Below are 24,014 nucleotides of genomic sequence, written 5' to 3' on the forward strand. Positions count from 1 at the left end.
AAGACAGGGACTTACAGTGTGACCCTGATCTTTTATAATTTGCTTCTGTGGTGCTTCACTGCAGCAATGTGAGCCTCCTATTGCCCTGCCCCAGCAACGGACAAAAGATCTTCCACAGACGCTGCATTCACGCTTCAGGACACACTTCAGTGTGTCATTACCATTGCGTGGGGAGTGGGGGAACTCAAAAGAAGAAATAATGGTTCGGCTCCTGACTGATAACTGTGCTGCCCACAACATGCTTCCACATTCAAATAATGTTCGCTTTGAATACCTCCCACCCAATTGCACGGCAGCGCTTCAGCCATTGGATTTGGGCATCATTCGCACCCTGAAAGTGTATTTTCGCAAGGAAATCCTAAGAAGAATTCTCATCAGCATAACTTGTAGGCAGGAGGAGATGAAAAGTAACACGAAAGAAGCTTTTGAAATGATTGCAAATGCCCGGATACAAGTTAAAGAAACCACTATAGTAACAAATACAGAATCTCATTACAACAAAATATTCGTTACAACAAAATATTTTTTAGGTCCCTGGGAGTTTGTTATAATGGAATTTTTACCCGTACTATGTGACACACACAAAAAAATAATGCAGTATAAACCTTTAAAAAGCCACCTTTCTTGCTGTTTGTGTAATTGCACACCACAACTTTACCAATTCTGTTTTCTCAGTTTATTACTCCACTTTCTTTAATTTAAAGGTTAATGTACTAATATTTTCACTTTCTGGTAAAGTCTACCTTGCAACTTTCTATTTAAGGGAAATTTTCAGCAAGAAAAAGATATGTGCACAAACTCGACAATAACTCAACAACCATAATACTTTGTGTAAAGGAGAACTACAGTGAAATTACCATAAAGGTTCGAAAAGCAAATGCTGATTTTTTTTTTTTTTTTATGATCGACCAATTTACCATTCACTGACCAACTCTTTTGTAGTGAGAATTGGTGTCCAATGAATTGGAGTATCACTAAAACCAGGGTGCCTGGAGGAACATCCAAGTAGACTCAGGAAGAAATTTTAATATTAATGGTGCCATGGATTCTATTTAGTGTATATTTTCCAGCTCACATCAATAAAGAAACATGCCTCAGTTTTGCATTTAAATATGTTGGGGATGGTATTTATCCATTTATTAAAACAAATATTATCACATAAAGGTACAATGTCTATGAGCAGTATTTGCTGTATTTTTACATCAGACAAAATCAGCATAATGGCACTTGGTCTAATAGTACTTACTAGAATCAACTCTGTCATTTAGCGACAATTAATGAAAAAACTCTGAAGTGGAATGCCATTTAGCCCCAGACAGTTGATAAAGAATGCCAAATAACATATGTTTAAAGGGTACCCAAACTTTGTTGAATATATAGACAATCATTATAGTTGGATAAATTCCATATAGTGTGGAAAGACACTGTCAGTACTCAGTATGGTTTCCAAAGATGATATACAATTCATGAAGGAGATAACTAATATAGGACATTTTTAACACTAGAATTACCAGAGCCTACAAAAAAACTCGTAATTCCGTCCCACCTTAAACTGCTTCTTAAATCTCTTCACACCTCTCCGCCAGCGTCCTTTGTCTTCTAAATGTGCTGATAAAGAGAACTTGGAGCAGCCGGCTATTCCATCCCCCCAACAATTTACAACGTGCACAAACATCTCTCAGCTCATGCCTTGATTGAGTATCTGGGAGTGAAGTGGAGTTTTAGAGTGGAAATAATAGATCGTTGTTTGGAACACACGCATTTCATGTCTGTTCCGTTTCTACAGTAATCTGTGTCAACACATTGTTAAAACAGAAACGTTTTTTTATATTCTAGTAGTAGATGATAAAATGTAGGCATAAACTATATAATGTATGAAGCCTAAAGTCCAAATAGCAAAGAAATATTTTCACAAGAATAACACAATTGCGCTTTTATTCAAAAATATAACTGCAGAAACAAAAAGCAGCCTTAACATGCGACATTGACAGCACTTTATTGTAACTGCCTCCATGGTTCAATAGACTCAGCCCCCGCTTGGTAATCAAGAGGTCCCGAGTTCGATCCTGCGCCCCTCCGTTTTGAGAACAACGAAGCTGCCTTCTTCGTATCTCACCGTCACTTGATTTTCTTTTTATTCAGTTTTATTGAGTGTTCCTGCCAGTCCCCGCATGTTGCTGTATGCTGGATATTTTCACATGTATTGTCTCTTTCTTTCAGGTGTGTAATAGAAACCACAGCATAGAGAGAAGTGTGTACATTGCTTCTTACAGGAAAAAGCGATGGAAAAAGTGCACTTGAATAAAAGTGCACTTTTGTTATACTTTTACACCAATATATGTTCCTGTGTTTGAACGACACGGGCAGATGGGGAGTGTCTGATGATTGCATATAGCGCCGAAGTTACTGGTCTTTACCATTCTTTCCTCTGCATGTCCTGGAGTACAAAAGAAACAGCATACAGCAACATGCGGGGACTGGCAGGAACACTCAATAAAACTGAATAAAAAGAAAATCAAGTGACGGTGAGATACGAAGAAGGCAGCTTCGTTGTTCTCAAAACGGAGGGGCGCAGGATCAAACTCATGACCTCTTGATTCCCAAGCGGGGGCTGAGTCTATTGAACCACGGAGGCAGTTACAATAAAGTGCTGTCAATGTCGCATGTTAAGGCTGCTTTTTGTTTCTGCAGTTATATTTTTGAATAAAAGCGCAATTGTGTTATTCTTGTGAAAATATTTCTTTGCTATTTGGACTTCAGGCTTCATACATTATATAGTTTATGCCTACATTTTGTCATCTACTACTAGAATATAAAAAAACGTTTCTGTTTTAACAATGTGTTGACACAGATTACTGTAGAAACGGAACAGACATGAAATGCATGTGTTCCAAACAACGATCTATTATTTCCACTCTAAAACTCCACTTCACTCCCAGATACTCAATCAAGGCATGAGCTGAGAGAAGTTCGTGCACGTTCTAAATTGGTGGGTGGATGGAATAGCCGGCTGCTCGAAGCTTCTCTTTATCAGCACATTTAGAAGTCAAAGGACGCTGGCGTAGAGGTGTGAAGGGATTTAAGAAGCGATTTAAGGTGGGACGGAATTACGAGTTTTTTCGTAGGCTCTGGTAATTCTAGTGTTAAGAGCTATTAACTTCATTACATGGATAGTGAAACATACTGAAGTGTGTTTTGTATAGAACTAAATTTGGCTTATAGACTACTACCCATTTAAGATATAGTACCTATCAGCTGCCTGTATGTATGATTATAATTTGTTTCGGCATTCTTTAATACAGTTTAAAATTTATGGAAGACACTAGGTATATGGACCTTTACTATAGAGATTTCTATATAAATTGTGTGTTTGCATCCTTTGAAGTAGTACCTAATAAATATAATTCGCTAGCAACACACTGTATTTTTGTACAATATTAAAATTTTATTAAAAGTAAACCACCTAACATATCTCATCTTCCTTCATTATCTATCACTGGAGAAATACCAGTCAGTTTTGTCTGAAGTATAGGCAGTATATTCTACTAACAATTTATATATGGAGCAAACTTGGCACTATTTCATGTTTAGTTAAAAAGCTTAAACATGTCAGGATGGTACATCTAAGTCAGTAAATATCCAGTAAGAAAGGACATTTTGATATATCAATATTTAGGTGTAAATCCCCTTCACAATATGAAAACTAAGTACCCCAAAATGTCAAAAATCCCTTGATGGATGTGATTGAAATTTGATTACATTATAGAAAAAAGAAAATTAGCCGATGTGTTTTTTCTCAGTACATTTTTTTACTTTTTATTTATTAATGATACTAAATTATGCTGAGAAAAACCCCCTTTCAACCCCCGCTCTTCGATTGTGAACTTTAAAATATTAATGTTAAACCTCTTCATCCACACTTTCCAATCACTATTCTACAAACCCAAAGGGAAAAACATCAGTTTTACATGGTGCTTAAATTTGTAATAGGAAGTGTTCCACGCCCCTTCCTCTTCACATGAATACATCAGTGTAATACATACTGTAGTATACTGGCAATTATGTATATCTAGTACAAGCACTGCTTTACATATACAGTACATTCACATTTGCAGACTTTAAAGGAGAACTACATACAACTGATGATAAACACTGAAAGGTGCAGTGTACTTGAAAGAATAGTGTAAACAATGAAAATTGTAAACATAAAACAATAATAATGTTATATTCAAATTTCACAGTATTCCTATTGGTTTTCTTCCATAGCTATTCCAATTTTTAATTAAGGTTGGGTTTTTTTTTCGGTATAATTTTTATGGCCTGCCACCTTTTCTGATGCCAACTTTGTCCATTTATCCGGGCTTGGGACCGACTTCAAAATGGAGGCTGGGTTCATGTTAATCCTACTTATTACCCACTTCAGTTAAAAAGAAAACACTTTCCCATAAAACAGTGTTTTGCAATGACCATCAACAAAAGCAAAGTCCCTAGGAAAAGCAGAAAAATGCAGAAGTTGAACTAATGCAGCAAAGTTTCCCACATAGACAATTATGCATTACATGTTCAGGAGTAAGCATCTTCAGTGTCCTAATATTTTTATTATTAATTATTATTTGTCTGGTGCCTTTATCCATGTGACCTACAACATTTAAGATACAGTTGTTAACATTTCCTGTGTTTTTCCATTTAGAGCACAGGCAGGTGAAGTGACTTGCTCATGGCCACGGTATTTGAAGTTCTAGTTCCATAGCCTTAACCACTACATTACTGTTAATAATATCAGCTCTTGGTTGATATATATATATATATATATATATATATATATATATATATATATATATATACACTGCTCACAAAAATTAAAGGAACACTTTTTTTTTATTGGGCCTGGCATGAAATCAATTAAACCTGTCTGATAATTTTCTGGTTGGTTAAGCAGCTGAAGTCATTGTTAATCACTTTCAGCTGTATTGGTGTTCATGGACTTAACGACAGGTGCACTAAAGTGGCAACAATTAGAAAACCCTCAGTATTATAAACCGAAAAGTACTTAGTTACATGGTGCTTCTGATACACTGAAGTAACTGATGGCAGTGTAACTGACACAGACTTCCCTGGGTGTAAATTAGGAACACAGCTAATTGGGTTATATGTTTTAGGAATTCTATATTTAAATAATTTTGGGTTAAACTTTTTGCATAGATAGTGTTCAATCTAAATTTACTCCTCAAACCTTTTACATGAGTATTTAGAGTAATACCAGATGGAATAACAGTGTGTAATGAAAAACTATTGTTTTATAGCAAAGACAAACAATAATTTTTACCAAATGAAAGAATTCTAACCCAACCTCCTATAATTAAAATAAGAAAAAAAATCCTCTTTAATAAAACCCCTGTGTGCGTCCAGGTGTCTGTGTGTGTGTCTTCTGGTGAAGTGCGCATGCGCGGGGCACGGTGCAATGCGCACGGCACCGTGGACGCACAGACATTTGAAGCTTGGCACACAGTGAATGGCATAGTTGCGGCCACGCATGATAAGCAAATAAAGGACATCATTGCTGGGGAGAGTGCTGATTGGGTAGTCGCAGCCACGTACATAAAATCCGGTGGTGGGGAAACGCCACACATACTGCCCCGCGCATGTTTACTAACTAACTATCTACTAACAACATGTCACCCAAAAAAAAGGACACGTCAAGTAGGACAAAAGACACAGACACTCAAATCGTATATAAGCAACATCTCCTGGAAGAACGTCAGCTCAGCAAGTAAACGTCAACAAAAGAAAGGCTGAAAGACAAAGAAAAATACGAGCAAATAGATCAATTGAACAAAAAGAAAATGAGCGTCAGGATATTCCCCGTATTGATTTGGCTCCATCCTCTACTAAAAGCTGGCATTTGCTTGCAAGAACCAGTATTCAGCCACGGTCAGTTATATGTTGCATTATCAAGAGTTAAAAGTTTTACAGATGTTGTTGTCAACGTTGTAGATGGTCCTGAACAAGGCAAACTGTTGCCAAACTCAGACAGAGTATTTACAAAAAATGTTGTCTATAATGAAATTTTATAGAAAAATTTCATGAGGTAAAAAAATAAAAACTTTTTCCTAAATATCTTCTTCAGATATTGTGTATTATAGATTGTTACAAAGTTTTACACTAAGGGAATATTACATATACTTACTGTACTGTCATATACGTTTTTATTTCATTTTTAATATTATTTTACTTTAGGCTTCTTGCAAAAATATTTTTAACAAAAAAAAATTAAGACAACAAACAGATTGAGGTCAAGGTCCCTTGCCATTTAATATAGACTGTTCGTACTAATGTTTATGCAATACTGTTCTAGCGCCCGTTATTGTAATGGGCTTAATGTCTAATATTATATATTTTTTCTGCAGGGAGCAGTTTAAGTTTTTTTTTTTTTTTTCATTTGTCAAAAAATCATTAATGGCATTTTAAGATAAGCATGCCAGCTTTTTTGCTTGTTTGTTAAAGATTTGGAACTAATTAAAAATGGGCTATTTTGTCATATTACTCTGTAAATTGGGTGGTGGATGTCAGGTGTTCACTTTGATGAAACTGATACGATTGGGGTGGGGGTGGGTTAAATAAATAAATAAATTTCATATATATATAAAAATGTAAATATATTGTATTGGCACAAAGATATAAATATTGATAATTTCACGTGGATAATAAAAATATAGTGTGTATGTTTTTTCTTTTTATATAAATATGAAACTTCATGTTACATAAAATTCAATAAAATTTTTAACTAAAATAATTAAGGTATTTCAGAAAGCTCTTTATTCTAATGGCACTGCAAGTCATAAAATTACATGGAGCTTTAACTATTTAATAATTTATTTTTCAGGATCTTGTAAAATATACAGAAGGAAAGTTAGTTTACATAAATTATGAATGAAGGAATTGAGTGCAATACCTTACAGATGTTAAATATGTAATGAAAAATGCACTTATATCAGTTTAAAAAGTCTGTGAAACACCAGCTGTTTGTGTTAAGCAGATAAACATGATTGAGGATTTATTGTATTATAGTAAGACCGAAATTCATTAATACTGTGGCAGCAAAGTAACTAGTCTTGTCAGCAAATGTTTTCTCAGTTCAGTTTAGTTTAATATTGTATAGTGCTCTTCATTTAGTTCAGGCTCAAAGCACTGTGACAGTTTCAGGTAAAATGCAGTTATAATTACTAATTGCATAATTATTACACACAACAATAAAGGTCTGCAACTCAACATAAAGAACAACTAAGTGGTTATTGATGTTCACCACACCAAAATGCCTCTACAGCCATGCAAAAAATAAATACACCCTCATGAATTTTTTTTCTTTTTTAATAAATGTGGACATATCAAGACTTGATCTTCATTTAAATCAGTATCTTTAGGTAAATGTGATAGAATGTAACAATCATAAATTTTTCACTACCTCAAATACCTTAAATTAGAATAAAGTGCAAATAAAGAGAGGAAGGAAAGAGGATCTTGGAGAAACCAGTATCATTTAAACCTCAGACATTTCCTTTGTTTTGCTCTTTGTTGTTGAAGTGTGTGTCACTATCTGCTACAAGTCCATTGGGGTCCACATCAGTGACATACTGGACAGGTTTTTTAACACATAGGATCCATATAAGAAAGGGCAGAACAGACTCTCTTTATCCTAGTACTATATTCTACATTCCTTTAATGTCATCCTTTACATGTTCTATAGCTCCATAAAAGCCAGCATGAATTCCTATGCTGTGGTGTCCTGGGCCAGTAACATTACTTCAAGAGAGACCCACAGAATCAACAAGAAATCTAAAAAGGCTCAGTAGTAGTTATTCTGTCAACCTGCTGGAGGAGGTGGCGAAAGAGAGAATGAAGAAACAATTGATGGCTATTATGAATAATGATACATAGCATCTCTATGACACTTCTGATAGCACTCAGTACTTTTAGCCAATGGATTATTCAACAAAAGTGTGTCAAGAAACACTACTGAGACCCCTTCATAAATACAGCAGTATGCCTTTATAATTCCTCACTGTGATTGCTCTCACAGACATTTTACTTTTTTGTAATTAATGTTCATGTTTGAGGGGGTTGTTGGTTGTTACAATATTTCAATGTTTCTTAACCTCCTGTAAAGGCTAATTTCCCCTTGGGATCTATCTATCCATTGTGACAGTTTAGGGCCGTATCACGCCCATGAACCCCTGTCCACGACTCCAGACACCAGGTAAAAGTCCAAATGATGACTTTATTAAATTGCCACAGTGCACAAAGCACCCTCTCCTCCACTATATTCATAAATCAACAATACTCAATCACAAATACAATCCTCCAACTCCCAGACGCGTTGCCACCCTTCCACCCAGCTCAGCTCGTCGTCTGGGAGCTCCCACAGTCCTTTTAAATACCCTGACCCGGAAGCGTTCCAATCCCCAGTCCATGTGAATCTGAATTACTTCCGGGTCAGGTACAAGTCCTTTCTTTTCACCCCGGAAGCATGTTGCTCTTCCTCTGACACACTTCTGGGTTATAGGGCACAAAGAAGTCTTCAGTCCTCCCTGCAGCTCCCTCTTGCCGCCCCTGTGGTATCCAGCAGGGTCTTGTATAAAAACTACATGTCCCATGACTCCCTGCTGGTCTTCGGGGCACCTCCATACTGCAGGGAGAGCTCCATCTGACGGCCTGGGGGTATTGGCCGGGATGACAAGCTGGCCACATCTCACACCATCCATTCATCCATACTGTAAAACAAAGCATTTCCAACCTAATTAATATGGACGTAATCTTAACAATACCTTTCTAATAGCATTATCCGGTCAATGGTGGTCAAGCTGACATTTTTGTTTCTATGATTTTTCAACTGCATACAGATACTGAGAGCTGCACACTTTTCTCAATTTATGCAATATCACATAAATATATGCTGTCTCAGCATTTTGTATGTTTGCAGTGGTAATAGTGATTTACTTGTATCTAGAAAGATGTACTGTATATAGAAAATTAAAATAGTTGAAAATTATGTTATTTGAGGTTTTGTTATTATAAATATTATAAATATATACATATTATAAATATTTTCACATTGTCATCCTTTACTAGTTTAGTTAATATTATGCATTTGCTGTAGAAATAAGTTCTAGCTAGGAGAATGTATAACACTGTAATTCTTCATTTCTTGCAAGTACTTCATCAGTATTTGGTCACAAGTAAAACTCTAGAATAATAGTCCAATACACACCTTGACATTTGATTCTCTGTAAAGGGCTAAAACATGAGGGATTCTGATCCAGTTCCTAAAGCATAAAATCCTTCTTTCTCAGAAATGTATTTCTGACATGAAGTTCAATTGCAGTCTTCATTTTCTGAAAGGTTATCCTTATAAAAATCCAATTGTGGTCTAGCTTTTGATCATGATCTTGAAGCAGGCATTACAGATGAAAGATTAAATGAATGATTAATTAAACCAATTGCCAGCAAATTTCTTTCTAGAGATAAGACATATTGACTAGGAATGTTACATCAAGAAATGTATACAGTACAGTATACCAGAGTCGGGCTGCATTGTATTAACTACCTAGTATTTTCAGTGATGCATGTTTAGGAGTACAGAGGTTCAAAGAACCTGATCAAAGGACAGCTTATCAAAAAGGTTCTACAGATCTGACTGCTTGATTCCAGGAGTGAAAGGTTCTGTAAAGGCAATTTTGTAGCTGTTGGGGTTGAGTTTCCTATTATGATTTTGGTGCACTTATCTTTTTATAAGCTAAGTTAATGATTGTAAGTCTTGAGCTTCTCATTTTCTAAAAGAATTTTTCTCCTGCCAGATGGGGTTGCCTTTCAGAGTAACCATGCTCCATTTCTTGGGTTCACAAAGCATTTTCAGTTAACTGTTTATATGTGTCATGCTCAGCTCAGTTTCAAGATTGGAATCCCAATTAAGCATTCATAGAAAATTCTAAAAAGATATTTGAGAAAGTGTTTTGCACTTCCATCAAAAGAGTAGATTAACTTGGTGTTCTGGCTGTCTCAAGCACAATTTCAGGCACAGGTAGATTCTATGCTGTTGTACACATAAGCTGTTCTGTGGACAAGGAGCAGCCCTACTTCTAATGGCTTTGTTCACACATGTATTTGACCCGAAAATTCACCTGTAAATTCCTGGCATTATCTGCTTGTGTGAAAGGTGTTTATAATGCAGCATCAGGCATTTCTTTTTGATGTTGATGCTCCTTTACAAATGTATTCAAAAGTGAAATATACACACAATTTTATGTCTACTTCATAATATAGATATTTTAAGTTTTTTATTTGTTTATACTGCCTTAAACATTCTGTATATATATTTTGTAATAGGGCCAAAAAAAGGTTAACTTGAGACAAACAGCATCAGCATCTCAGCCTCAGTTCACTTTGAATTTTTGCTTTTGCAGTACATTTTTTTTGAATGACTAATGACAATATAGAAAACATGCATGTAGCCAACAAATTTGAACTGGTATATTTTAAATATCATAACACCAGTTTAAAGTGATGCTCAAACATTTATATATGTGATTGCAGTTTTTTAAAGTTTAAATTTTTACTATGAAATCCTTATTTTGCTAAAACTGATACTTACCTTACCAAAAAAGTGTTTATATACCCACATAGACATTATTGTATTTATACTATGTAGAGGAATTAGTGCATTCAGTAGAAAGTTTTATTTATACAGTTTCTTTCCAATTAGCTTTTGAGAGGAAGAAAAGCAACAATGATCTTTAACTTGAACAAGTTAAGAATAAAATAATTGAGCACTGGGTTTAATTGATCTTTTTGTCCACTATAATAAAGTAAATAAATAAATAAATAAATAAATAGATAAATACAACTATTTGGGACTGTTTTCATACCATTATTTTTGACAATTTGTCATTATTGAGAAAATTGAATTTAATACTTTACCAAAATATACCGACCAGCCAGAACATTAAAACCACTGAGAGGTGAATAACACTGATAATCTTGTTAAAATGGTGCCTGTTAAGGGGTTAGATTTTTTAGGCAATGGGTGTCAGAACTGGACTATGGAGCAGTAGAAGAAGAATAGTCTGATCTGCCAAATCACATTTTCTTTTAGATCAATTAGATGGCCAGGTGTGTATGTATCGGTTACCTGGGGAAGAGATGGCATGCACTATTAGAAAAAGGCAAGCTGGCAGAAACATGCTCTGTGGGATGCTCTGGGCAGTATTCTGCTGGGAAACATTTGGTCCTGACATTCATGTGGATGTTACTTTGACATGTACCACCTACTTAATGATTGTTGCAGACCACATACACCCCTTTCAGCAGGATAATGTGACCTGCTACATGGTAGAAATTGTTCCTGGAATGGTTTGAGGAACATGACAAAGAGTTGAAGGTGTTGACTCAGATTCCACATTTCTAAAGATCTCAGTCTGATCAACCATCTGTGGGATGTTCTGGAAAAACAATCTTCACCCATGGTGGCATTGCCTCGCAACCTATAAGACTTGAAGGGTCTGTTGCTAATGTCTTCATGCCTGATACCATAGGACACTGTCAGAGGTCTTGCTTTGATGGGTCAGAGCTTTTTTGGTGGCATGAGGAGGACCTGCATAATATTAGGCAGGTGATTTGAATATTGTGGTATATTCTGGAGGACAATATCAGGCATTTCCTTCTGTGAGATGAAGTTGAACCAGAAGTGAATACTGAGGGATGGCAACCATATGAATGTCAGAGTTTAAGAAATAAGATATTTCTTGTATTGTTATAATTTTGCTAATTTTACTTTTTTAGTGACATCAAGATTGCCAAAATTTTGTCACCATGACGAGTTTTGCTAGGCACTTGACATATGCATAGCATGACAAATGATGTAATATTGGCCATCCTATGTAAAGTTGAGGTATATGTTTGCTTGTTTAAAATACAGGAAAGACTTATAAGAAGAAATGTTTTTCATGACAACATCTGTCAAAGCATTAATTAGGTTTCGATCATCTGATTGTTATAGTAACTTATATTTTAGTTTTGCCCAGTGAATTTGTTTAACAGCCTCTACCCTTTAGTGCAGGGGGGTCAAAATCAATTTCTAGAGAACGTCAGTGGTGAGAGGTATTCATTCCAGACATTTTATTAATCAACAACCAAGTGCTGCTGTTAATTAAACATTAATCATTTGCCTTAATTTTGATTGACTTGCTTGTTAAATCCTCAATCTTTAATTGTTTCCTTTTTCTTTAACCACCATCCAAATGATAATGAGATTCAGAGTGACCAAACACTTGACCTTCTAACTCAGGGGCATCGCTTCCTGGAGGGCAACCATTTTAGCTGAAACTGATTTCTTTGCTAAAAACTATTTCTCTCATTTAATGAAACATGTTATTAAGTTTTATATCTTGTAAGTGTACTCTTCTTGCATTCCAGGTATTTCCAAAAGTAATGATTATCTTTGTTCTAAGAGCGCCACCAACACATATTATGACTCAGATCCGATCAGTATCTCATGTTTTGACATTTTCTTTTCTAATATTTTTTTGAAGCAGATATTCTATGATGGACACACAAGAGCAAACTGAATCAAGTTATCTGGTCGTCAGTTTCCTTCCTTGGCTTCTTATTATTGTTTGACTGCTGGGAACAATTTAGATAGGTATAACTTTAATAGCAAGTCACATAAAACTAACACAATATAAAAAGGTTACTTTAATGACAACAGGAGGAGGAGGAGGAGGTGGTTAGGAGCACGCGCTGATACAGTGCATTGCCGCACCCAGCACACGACAAACCCAGATTAGGACCCGAGTACAGCCATGCAATGGGTGACACCTCAGCACCACACTAGTTCAGATGGAATGGAACCACTATGAGTTTTTTTTATGGTGGCTGGAGTGCCAATTCTTCCACCAACCCCCAAGTTTTCCCTGCAGGTTGGAGGGCAGTTGGCCATTAATTAAGAAAGTGGTTGAAACAAAAACCTGCAGCCCTCCAAAATCTGGGTTAGGACACCTGTGCTTTTCTATATCAACCACCGCAATTGTCTGAATGTTTTGTTCAGCTTCACTTTAAAATTTCCATCACTTGACTTTTTCATCATAAAGAACAGAACAACTAGAAAACATATATAAAAAATAATGGATACAGAGGGAAAAATTGTTTTTGAAAGGCTTCATCAAAATCTCTACCCTACATCAATACAAATTTTGTTGTGAGGCCAAAAACAGGTTGTTCATAAAAGACAGTCATTGACTTTGTATCACTTTAGGTTGTTTTGTAGAAAAATGGAGATATAATCTCTAAAAAAGTATTGAGAGACTAAGTTTTGCATTCATAGCTGCTAAAGGATGTGATATTACTTATTCATTTAAAAGATTTACTATATATTCCCATTAGGTGTTTTAAAAGTTTTTCTTAAAATGTATTTAATAAATAATGAGATAAATCTTCCAATTAATTTTTGCTCTAACTAGAGTTGTTTCCTACATTACTCCTGATGTTGTCAGGTGAAGTTCCTGCTCCCTGTGTCTCTTAGTTAGATCAAGTGGTCTAAAAAATTGATGCATGGATAATTAATATTTTTCTGTATCAAAGAAAGAAATTTCTCATTGTCTTAAAAAAAAAAAGATTTCTATTGATTATTTCAGCAAGCCATATAATACAAAGATGTTAGTTCTTTCAGACAAACTGTGTATTCGTTTTTAAGGAATGCTTACATGTGCTTATGCCATACAGGAATTTTTCTCATCATGCACTTACTACAGAATTATATGAGTATTGGCACAATTTAAAAATTGTGGAACAAACATTAAAATATCTTTTTACAAGATACATAGTGTAAAAATTGTGTTCTGAATCTTAAACAGCTTCCATAATTATGGGATCTTTAAAGTTCTCCTTCGGATTTATGAATCAGCACTTGAGATTGCACAGAACAGGTTTCAAACGGAGCAAGCTAACAAATGCATATAACACATCATATAATACATACAGCATATGTGCACATTGCCACAGAATCATTGTAACTGATATGTCATGTAATATTTAAATTGCTCATGAAGACTTTTATGTTATAGATCAAAAAGCATATCAAATTTCATGATATTTCTTTAATGACCTAGTATTGATAGGAGAGAAAGCAGAAAGGTATTTCAGTTAAAACCAAAAAAATATACTTAAATAAAATCAACCATAATACAATGTTTTTTACTTATTTTTTCTAGAATGGAGCTAAAATTTTGCATTAAAGGTGGTTTATTATCATACTGCAGCTAATGGAAGCTATATTTTATAAGGAAACAATTCCAGTAAGTTAAAACAGTTCTTTTGAAACAAAGTAAAGAACAGAATGTTTACAGTACCTTTTTGTAAATATTTTAGTCAAAGAAATGATTCAAATCTTATGTGAAACTTCTTTACAAATAATGGTTCACCTTACTGTTAGTTTGCTTCTTTATATGGCAGTGCATTTGAAACATGCCTGATGTTAACAATGGCCAGACCTGAACTTGTGAGGAAACTAAGGGTATCTTTACAGAGCAGGAAAAAGACAGATCTTGTAATAGTTCCACAAAGAGCAATTTGTTCTGTAAACTAGTATGTTCTGGTGTTCTGGTGTTTAGATCGTTTAGATGTTTTGCTAATCCTGTAAATGGTCAAAGCAATTAATTATCACTGCAGTGTTACATTTGAAACTGCTGTACAAATAAGGAGGATCGCAGGAATCATCGGGTAGAGGGGTCCTTTCTTTGGATTGGCTAACCCAGCGCTAATTCAGCTCTTTAATGGTCAATAGGGGGAGGCAGCTTGATGGCCAAGGTCTCCGGGACTCTGAACAAATCAAATCGTATCATGTGATATCACCTACTATTGAATTCTGCTCTGTACTTGTAATATTTCTATTGCACTTTTATATTGTATTGAAGATTACTTGTGTTCTGTTCTCCGCATTGTATTGTATTTACCCCCTTTTTTGACACCAACTGCACGCCCAAACTACCTGGAAAGGGGTCTCTCTTTGAACTGCCTTTCCCAAAGTTTCTTCCATTTTTTCACTACAAGAGTTTTTTTGGGAGTTTTTCCTTGTCTTCTTAGAGAGTCAAGGATGGGGGGCTGTCAGAAGGCAGGGTCTGTTAAGGCCCATGGCGGCACATCTTGTGTGATTTTGGGCTACATAAAAATAAATTGTATTGTAAGTAAAGATTACCATAATATTACTACTCCATTATGTTGTATATGGAAAAAAACATGTGAGGCTGAAAAATGACTTGCAAAACAAAGTTACAATTTTTTTCCCAGATTCAAAATGTAAAATGTGAATAATAGCTTTACCATGTAAAACATCAACAATGGTAACTGTTATTTCTAAAAGTGTTTTAAATAAACATATCTGTACTATATACCTTAACATATTTACTGTAAAGCACCGTAACATGTCAGTCCATGAAACTTTGGCAAACCAATCAAAATGAAGTCCCGTTGTGAGTTTCAGACTACAAATTCTATGGTATTATTTTACTGTATGTTTAAATAGAAACACAAGGGAAGGGAATTTGATGAAGTAAGTCACAAAGCAATAAAGACATTAAGTAAACAAAACACTAAAACATCTCTTTGGAAGGTTATCAGTGAATGTCTTGTGTGTCTTCCCTTGGTGTGATGACTAACCCTTTTAACCAAATTATATAATTATGTTTGCTGTAACTTGCATTCAAAAGAAAGCTTCTCTACTTTGTGCAAAAAAACTGAAAAAAAGGTTGAAAAAACAGTTTGTTGTAGATAACGTGTGCATTTTTTGTTAATTAGACTAAGTGACTTTTCTTGATGAAGATATTCTGATCTTTTAAAAATTTTAGTGATTTAAATGACACTGCACCTAACCATAATGTTAAAAAATACCCTAGTGCTCTGTAAGCCCTTTAAGGGAAATTAGGAACATTGCATTCTTGATTGTCAATATTTTTAAGAATTGAGATAGAAAAAACTTTGCGCCGAGAAAATTGTATACAATCTTGAAATATTTGGATAGGTGAACATATTTTAATACATTAACATCCACAAAAATTTTGGAAATGAGAGAAATCAGTTATATTGTAACCCAGTACTACATTATCAGGCAAAGCACCAAAGTAAAGTGAACATCAGCACCAGACAAAAAATATAACTCCTTTCAAATTGTAATAAATTCAGGCTGTTGGGAAAATTACTTTAGAAACTTGAAACAGTATTTTTAATTGTAACTTTTAAACTTAAAATTATAATCAAATTAAACTGTATAGGGTCTTTCCCATTATGTCAAATTAGCTATGCAAATAATCTTGTCTTACCAATTAAAGCAATCTCTGTGCTGAAGCCCTACATTAAAGTGCAAACCTACTTATAGCTGCTGCCCAAAATCCCTTTAGAGGACATTCCAAAACATGACTTGTGTAACTGAACCAAAATTAAGTATACATAATTTTGTAGGCAACATACAGTATAGGGACTATAATTAGACCTCAACTTAAAGTTATTCCGCGTGTGTATTTTACTTATTTAAATCATTTTAAAAGTGTAAATATGAAATTAACTCATATATGTTAAAGTTCTGTGTTCATATATTAAGGAATGAAGGTTTAATAGTTAATGACATTTTAGCATGATAATTTTATTTAATGAATAGGATAATTTACTACAACTTACCTTTTAACAAAGGAGCTATTTTCTTAGTCAAGGCCATGAAGGGTGGTTTTAGCTTCTTCCACAAATCATGAAATATAATTTGATGAAGAAGAACTCATTTTAATTATTGAATAGAAAATTGCATGAAGAATTCAGATGACTTTACATCTAAATGCTAATTGATATAATAAAATATAATAAAAATATAATATTATTCATTTACAGACTTCATTTCATACAATTCATTCATTGTTGAGTTTTGTAATATTTTATTTAATTTGTGTACTATGATAAAGTAGCCTTGACTACAAACTTTAATATTTACATAAACCAAAAAGCAGACACTCTAAGCAGTTGTTCACCCCACCTTAATATAATTAAGTTCTAGTACACACTCACAAAAAAGCTTGTCATATGTAATTTTAACCTAAGCTGATGCACAATATAATTTGTGACATAGCTGACACAGAACAGCCAAGGAATCAGAGTGCATGCCTGGCATGAAAACACCCTCAGCGACAGAACACTACAGTAGCCTCAACAGGGTGACTGGGGGTGCTGTATTTCATGAAAGTTGCATACACCACCTGATCCAATGTTTGTTCATACAATATACCTGACAGGTAAAGAACTAGGGTGAGAGTTCATGATGATGATCTGGTGGGTCTGCTGGAGCCGATCCCAGCCAACACAGGGTGCAAGGCAGGAAACAAACCCTGGGCAGGGCGTCAGCCCACCGCAGTGATCATATTCATCACACGTGTAAATCAGAGACTTCCAGACTAAACCAAAATGAAGTCCTGGATGCTGTTAGCTCATGGAAAAGATGGCGGCACTATCAAAAGAGTGATTTGGGTTTCTGTGTCTTACGATGGCCACATTTCCAGCTATTTGCTGCGAAGTACATTGTACAGGTTGATAATACCAATGACAAGAAGAACAGCTACTCCATCTGAACACCGCCAACTATGACATAAACATTTCATCGTAAAAGAAATTCATATACACTGGTGTGCCTTAAAGTAAATCAAGACCTGCAACTAGTGGTCGTCATCAAGCCAAATAAAAGAAGCGTTTCAGTGACAGACAGTAGGAAACCAGAAGACACTGCTGAGCATGACAAAGTGAGAGGAAGGCCTGAATATAGGGCCATATTTAGGCTCATTGGCTTGCCAGACTCACTCAATGATTCTGACTGCGAGTCTGACAATCACAAAGAAATGCCAGTGGAGAATGTAGCACATCTTCATTTACTAAGAACTCTCATCCACATATGAACTGTACTTTTAAAGCCTCACTTAAATGTGTATTGGATAAACACTATTTGGGAAGGTTGGACTGGCTATGTGTGTAAGTGAGATTGAACTAGAAACTAAATGGTGGCAGGACAATACACTGTATACCAAAGCAAAAGGTCAGCCTACATATATATTGTACAGCGGGCCGGCACTGTGGCCCATTGCCTGGCCAGACAGACTCCATGGCAAATACAGTGAGACTGACAAAGACAAAGAAATGCCCATCAGAAAGGGAGAAGTACTTTACTAACAACTGCTTCCCCTATGTGTACTTTGCTTTTACATCCTTGGATCAATGTTTGTTCGATAAGCAGTGCTTAGGACAGTTGCATTATCAGTTTAATAAATTGTCATGCTAATTTTGAAGATCAGTGCTTATATTTGTCAGCCTACTTGTAGTCAATGGCATTTCTGTATTATGGGCCACTAGGGTACAGCCCCACCAAATTTTGTGCAAAATAAATAATACACTTTCCTCAGTAATTATTATTAAAATGTTGATTACAACACTTTGCCTTCTTAAGTAATTTTTATTCCTATTTTCTATCATATGTTTAATGGAAAAAATATAAGAAAATATTGCTTCTTCTCTTATGGGAAATTGTCTCCATACCAGGTGCTACAGATCTGTTTCTTGCTGAAGAGTTGGGCCAGTTGGCCCTGCAATGTTCTCTATACCCTCAGGTGAGTGTGGCCATGCTCATCCTGAACTTTCCAGTTTAACCATGGAGCTTTAAAGTTATTATCCATAGTTAAAAGAGGACCACCTAGTGCTCTTATTTATTTATTTATTTTTAATTGCACAAGTTTACTTACAGTTCAAACTTTACTCAGTTGAGGCCATGCAGCACACGCCTGAAAAAATGTTATTCTGGAACCATTTGCTCCTTTAACAGTAATTTGAAAGAAAAGATAAAGAACTCGTTCCCAAGACATTGCACAGCACTTTGATTTTGACCCACTGTTGGGGAGGACCAGACTAAATTTGAAAAAGCCACAAACAAAGACTTTATGTGCTCCTTGCACTTTGTGGAAAAGCAGCCAGTAGTATGATCCCCTTATTTCAAAGGAATATGGAATCCTTGTAAGCTATGCTGCGTCTCTCAGCTATGCTGCATCTCTCCAGCAAAGTAAACAGAAAAGATCTCGATGGGTGGTGCAAGGTACATTGTCAATGCAGATAACAGAATTACTTGATCACTGATCTGGGCACGACCCTACCTGACTGCTGTGTCTGTGTATAGCAGAGTCGCAGATCATGCTACAATAAATAAGTGTGCCATTCCTGTTTCAAGCTGAATAAAGCTGGTTTTGCTAAAGTACTGAGACTCAGCCTTGTGTTTTGGGGTGTAAGACAGGGACTTATAGCACGACCCCAATCTTTTATGATTTGCTTTTGTGTTATGAACCTATGAACCTGTTTTTGCCCAGCCCCGGCAATGGACAAACAATTTTCCACAGACACTGCAATCACACTTCGGGACGCACTTCAGTGTGTTGTTCCCATTGTGTGGGGAGTGCTGGGGGGCGGGGGATGGTTTTATTGTCTCAAAAGAGTTCAGAAACCTCACAATATGAAGAAAAAATGGATGATTCAGCTCCTGATTGATAACTGTGCTGCCCACAACATGCAATGATTCAGCCATTGGATTTGGGCGTCATTCACATCCTGAAAGTGTATTATCGCAAGGAAATGCTGAGAAAAATTCTCGTCATCATAACTTTTAGGCAGGAGGAGATTAAAATTAACACGAAAGAAGCTATTGAAATAACTGCAAACGCCTGGGCACAAGTTAAAGAAAACACTATAGTAACAAATGCAGAATCTCATTACAACAAAATTTTCATTAGGTCCCTGGGAGTTCGTTGTAACAGAATTTTACCTGCATTTGCAAGTGTGACAGTGGTAAAACCGTCCATTTCATAAGTCACCAATCCTCCTAATGCTAATAAAAAGGCAATGTTTTTCTTTACCTCATTCGGCATAAGGAGAGAACCAACCCTTGACACCTGGGGCAGCAGTCATTTGCAGGCCACACTCATGCATTCAATTAAGTGTTTGTTGTATAGTCAGCACAGTGTCTTGTGTTCTTAGGATTATTTTAACAAGAATGGTCTTTTTTGGTTTATTTTATATAATGCTCTGCAGTGAGTACAGGCTCAGTATGTTTAAATATTTTGCATTTATAATGCACTTACATTAAATTAAGAAACAATACAATATTCATAAATATACAGTTTGCATTAAACACACAGTAAAACAAGTAATCTCAGTTATTAATATACTGCAGGTATAAACAAATTATTACAAAAACCCAGCCACGGGGGATGCAAAAACCAATGTGTTTGTTCGTGCCAGTCCCAAGTCCAGATAAATTTAAGGGTTACATCAGGAGGGGTATCAAGTGTAAAATTTTGTCAGATCAATATGCGGACAACAATACAGATTCCATCCTGGGTCGATCAAGGCCTGGGTTAATAGCCACCACCAGTACTGTTAAGCAACAGGGTACTGGGGGAAATTGGGCTACTGTTGGCTGAAGGAGAAGAAGAGGGGGAAGGCGTGCCCAGAGGCAGGATGGAAGGAGGAGGAAAGAGTGGAAGTGAGGGTAGGAACTTTGAATGTTGGCAGTAAAGGGAGAGAGTTAGCTGATATGATGGAGAGAAGAAACGTTGATATATTTTGTGTGCAAGAGACCAGATGGAAGGGGAGTAAGGTCAGCTGTATCAGAGGTGGGTTCAAATTGTTCTACCATGGTGTGAATGGGAAGAGAAATGGAGTAGAGGTTATCCTAAAGGATGAGTATGTCAAAAAAGTTTTAGATGTGAAGAGTGTCAGACAGAGTGTTAATCATGAAGCTGGAAATTGAAGGAGTGATGATGAATGTTATTAATGCATCAGCCCAGCAAGTTGGGTGTGCAGTGAATGACAAAGAAGATTTCTGGAGTGAGTTTGATGAAGTTGTGTAGAGTGTTCCCAAGAGATAGAGACTGATAATTGGAGCGAATTTCAATGGACATGTTGGAGAAAGGAACAGAGAGGATCAGAAGGTGATGGGTAGGTATGGTGCCAAGGACAGGAATGAAGAAGGTCAGATGATAGTGGATTTTGTGAAAAAGATGGACATGGCTATGGTGAATATGTATTTTAAGAAGAGGGAGGAACACAGAGTGACATACAAGAGTGGAGGAGGATACACACAGATGGATTATATCCTATACTGTAGGGTCAGTTTGAAGAAGATTGGAGAAGTGGTGGAAGAGAAAAGCATAGTTGGGCTCATAGGATGGTAGTCTGTAGGATAATGTTGGAGATCAATAAGTGGAGGAGAATGAGGGCAGATCCAAGGATGAAATGGTGAAAATTGAAAAAGGAAGATTGTAAAGTGGAGTTCAGGGTTCGGATTAGTGGAGATTGAAACCCCATGGGATTATGTACGGGTACATTAGTTTAAGTATTAAATTTAATGTAAACCAATCTTAAACCCAACCAATGACTGATTTTTAAGAATAAATGTGATGTGCAGAACTGTAGTACGTACAGAGGGATAAAAGTGATCAGTCTGAGAATGAAGTTATGGGAAAGAGTGGAAGTGGAAGGTAGGAGAAGAAGGAAGGTGATGATTAGTGAACAGCAGTATGGTTTCATGCTGGGAAAGAACACTATAGATGTGATGTTTGCTCTGAGAGTGTTGATGGAGAAGTATAGAGAAGGCCAAAAGGAGTTGCATTGTGTGGTTGTGAACCTAGAGAAAGCACTTCACAGGGTGCCTAGAGAGGAGTTAGTGATATTATATGAGAAAGTGGCAGAGAAGTATATAATAGTGGTACAAGATATGCACAATGTAAGTGTGACAGTGGTGAGGTCTGCGGCAGGTGGAGGTGGAATTACATCAGTGATCGGCTCTGAGCCTTTTCTTATGATTGGCAAAGGTAGATGAGTTTAAATTCTTGGGATCAATAGTACAGAGTAAAGGGGAGTGTGAAGTAGAGTTGAAGAAGAGAATGCAGGCAGGGTGGAGTGGATAGAGAAGAGTGTCAGGAGTGATTTATGACAGACGGGTACTAGCAAGAGTGAAAAGGATGGTCTTCAAGATGGTAATGAGACCAGCTATGTTTTATGGGTTGGAGATGGTGGCACTGACAAAAAGACAGGAGACAGACCTGGAGGTGGCAGAGTTAAAGATGTTAAAATTTGCTTTGGGTGTGACAAGGATGGACAGGATTAGGGAACGAGTACATAAGAGGGTCTGCTCAGGTTGGACGGTTTGGAGATAAAGCCAGAGAGGTCAGTTTGCATTGGTTTGGACATGTGCAGAGGAGAGATGCTAGTTATATTGGGAGTAGGTTTCTAGGGATGGAGCTGCCAGGCAACAGGAAGAGAAGAATAGCTAAGAGGAGGTTTATGGATGTGGTGAGAGAGGAAATGCACTTGGTGGGTGTGACAGGGTAAGATGCAGAGGACAGGAATATATGGAAACAGATGATCTGCTGTTGTTAACAGGAGCCTTCAGAAGAAGAAGTAGAAACAAATCATAACAATGTAAAATTCTGTAATATTAATATTGAGATATGACCAACTGACAGTGTTGGGAAGGAAAACAAAAACAGCATTCCTCAAGAAATTAAATCTTGTGTGTTCCTTGATATATATAATGATAACTTACACAGCACTGCTAAGGTTCTTTAGTTGGTAGAATACTAATTTTCCATTATTCAGTTTGAAAATAATTTCTTATTTTGTTCCGAATTAGACAGAATCGAAATTGTATATGAAAAACAGATAAAAGCCTTTTCAGAATTTATCAATAATTTATTAATACTGCCTCTAAAAGAAACAAGTGGTAAGTTATTTTTGATGTCTCAGTATACTGTATATGATGGAATACATCACATTATGTTCTTTTATCACCATCTGTAGATCTCTGTACTGGGTATCAGAGGGTTGTTGAGCTTGACATGAAATATAATTGCATGGGATATAGTATTGATTGCATTCTTGTTTGATATGTATGTCACTGTGATGTTTTAATTAATAAAATTTAAAGGAGGAAGAAAAATGACAGTAACTTTTTGCTGTCTGTATCATTTCCTAGAATTAATAACACTTCCATTTTGTTAGTGTTTAAAGAGAAGCAGTTATTATTCGATAGATCTTTTCACTCACTGATACAAATAATTAAGAACACAACTGGGGAAATGCCATTTGGCCTGATGGAAAGGTATAGTTAAGTGTCATTTATATATGAATGAATGAAACGAGGGTTGTTGGTTATAGCTGTTTTAACTTCTGGCAATTCTGCAGATACAGAGGTGCATGCAAAACCCTAAAATGTCTCTTTTCATTTAAATCTGAATTAATTATCAACTAGAAACTTGCATTTTTTTCTTATGAATGAAGAAAACAAATTGTAATGCAAATGAATTTGAAGCAGCCTTGACTAACCATGAGGCATAGTAAGTTACAGTATGTGTATTGTCACCATTGTAAATCATTTTGTGCGTTTGTTTTTCAAATGTCACCATCAGTTTGCGCAACTGTACAGTAAGCTCTGTTACAGATTATCAGCTGGCCATCGGACCCCCTGAATATAATTTCCAACATCTTCAGTACACATTCTACTACTGCAATCTCATAGGATAAGTCCATTGGGAGGGGGTAGCAGCTGACTGAGCGATTCATCAGTAGAGACAGAGTATGACTCACAATTTTTAACTGGTGGTGGATTTTCATGTCATCATTATTACTTTTCCAGCTCCTTTGGAGTATTGTCAATAGGGATAATGAGTAACATGTAAATAGTAAGAGCCCAGGTACTCATCTCTGGTGGATACCATATGTGAAGAACTGTTGTCACTTTTATATACACACTGAAATTGTTTTGTATTTAAGTATGAGCCAAACCACAAAAAAACTCTGGCAGTTCAACATGATTTTAAAAATGGAAATAAATGTGTACTGTTTAATAATGTAGCATATCCTTCATTAAAGGACATCAGAATGTTGTTTCTGTACTGTGT

General features: G+C 36.0%; 1 protein-coding gene across 4 annotated transcripts in view; it reads left to right on the forward strand.

Annotated features, from left to right (window-relative positions):
• Positions 1-24,014, forward strand: part of si:dkey-100n23.5 (cyclic AMP receptor 3) — a 676,569-nt gene that overhangs the window by 140,604 nt on the left and 511,951 nt on the right. The window lies entirely within an intron of this gene.

This window comes from Polypterus senegalus, chromosome 2, assembly GCF_016835505.1.
Source record: "Polypterus senegalus isolate Bchr_013 chromosome 2, ASM1683550v1, whole genome shotgun sequence".
NCBI lineage: Eukaryota > Metazoa > Chordata > Cladistia > Polypteriformes > Polypteridae > Polypterus > Polypterus senegalus.